Source organism: Siphateles boraxobius, unplaced genomic scaffold, assembly GCF_051911475.1.
Source record: "Siphateles boraxobius isolate OS27281-9 unplaced genomic scaffold, OSU_SipBor_1 31, whole genome shotgun sequence".
NCBI classification, from domain to species: Eukaryota; Metazoa; Chordata; class Actinopteri; order Cypriniformes; family Leuciscidae; genus Siphateles; species Siphateles boraxobius.
This window is the reverse complement of record NW_027508931.1, coordinates 21,956,535-21,957,500: the sequence shown is the minus strand read 5'-3', so window position 1 is coordinate 21,957,500 and position 966 is coordinate 21,956,535.

The window sequence follows — 966 nt, the reverse complement described above, 5'->3', positions numbered from 1 at the left end:
CTAACTCATCTATCTTTCTTTCTAACTAATCTATCTTTCTTTCTTTCTTTCTAACTAATCTATCCATCTTTCTTTCTAACTAATCTATCTTTCTTTCTTTCTTTCTTTCTTTCTAACTAATCTATCTATCTTTCTTTCTTTCTTTCTTTCTTTCTAATCTATCTTTCTTTCTTTCTAACTAATATTTCTTTCTTTCTTTCTAACTAATCTATCTTTCTTTCTAACTAATCTATCTTTCTTTCTAACTAATCTATCTATCTTTCTTTCTAACTAATCTATCTATCTTTCTTTCTATCTAATCTATCTATCTTTCTTTCTAACTAATCTTTCTTTCTTTCTTTCTCACTAATCTATCTTTCTTTCATTCTAACAAATCTATCTATATTTCTTTCTAACTAATCTATCTTTTTTTCTTTCTAACTAATCTTTCTTTCTTTCTAACCAATCTATCTATCTTTCTTTCTAACTAATATTTATTTCTAACTAATCTATCTCTCTTTCTAACTAATCTATCTTTCTTTCTAACTAATCTTTCTTTCTTTCTAACTAATCTATCTTTTTTCTTTCTGACTAATCTATCTTTTTTCTTTCTTACTGATTTATCTATCTTTCTAACTAATCTATCTTTCTTTCTAACTAATCTTTCTTTCTTTCTAACTAATCTTTCTTTCTTTCTTTCTAACTAATCTATCTTTTTTCTTTCTAACTAATCTATCTTTCTTTCTAACTAATCCCTTTCTTTCATTCTAACTAATCTATCTTTCTAACTAATCTATCTTTCTAACTAATCTTTCTTTCTTTCTTTCTTTCTTTCTTTCTTTCTTTCTTTCGTTCTTTCTTTCTTACTGATCTATCTTTCTTTCTAACTAATCAGTCCTTTCTTTCTAACTAATCCTTCTTTCTTTCTTTCTTTCTTTCTTTCTTTCTTTCTTTCTTTCTTTCTTTCTAACTAATCCATCTTTCTTT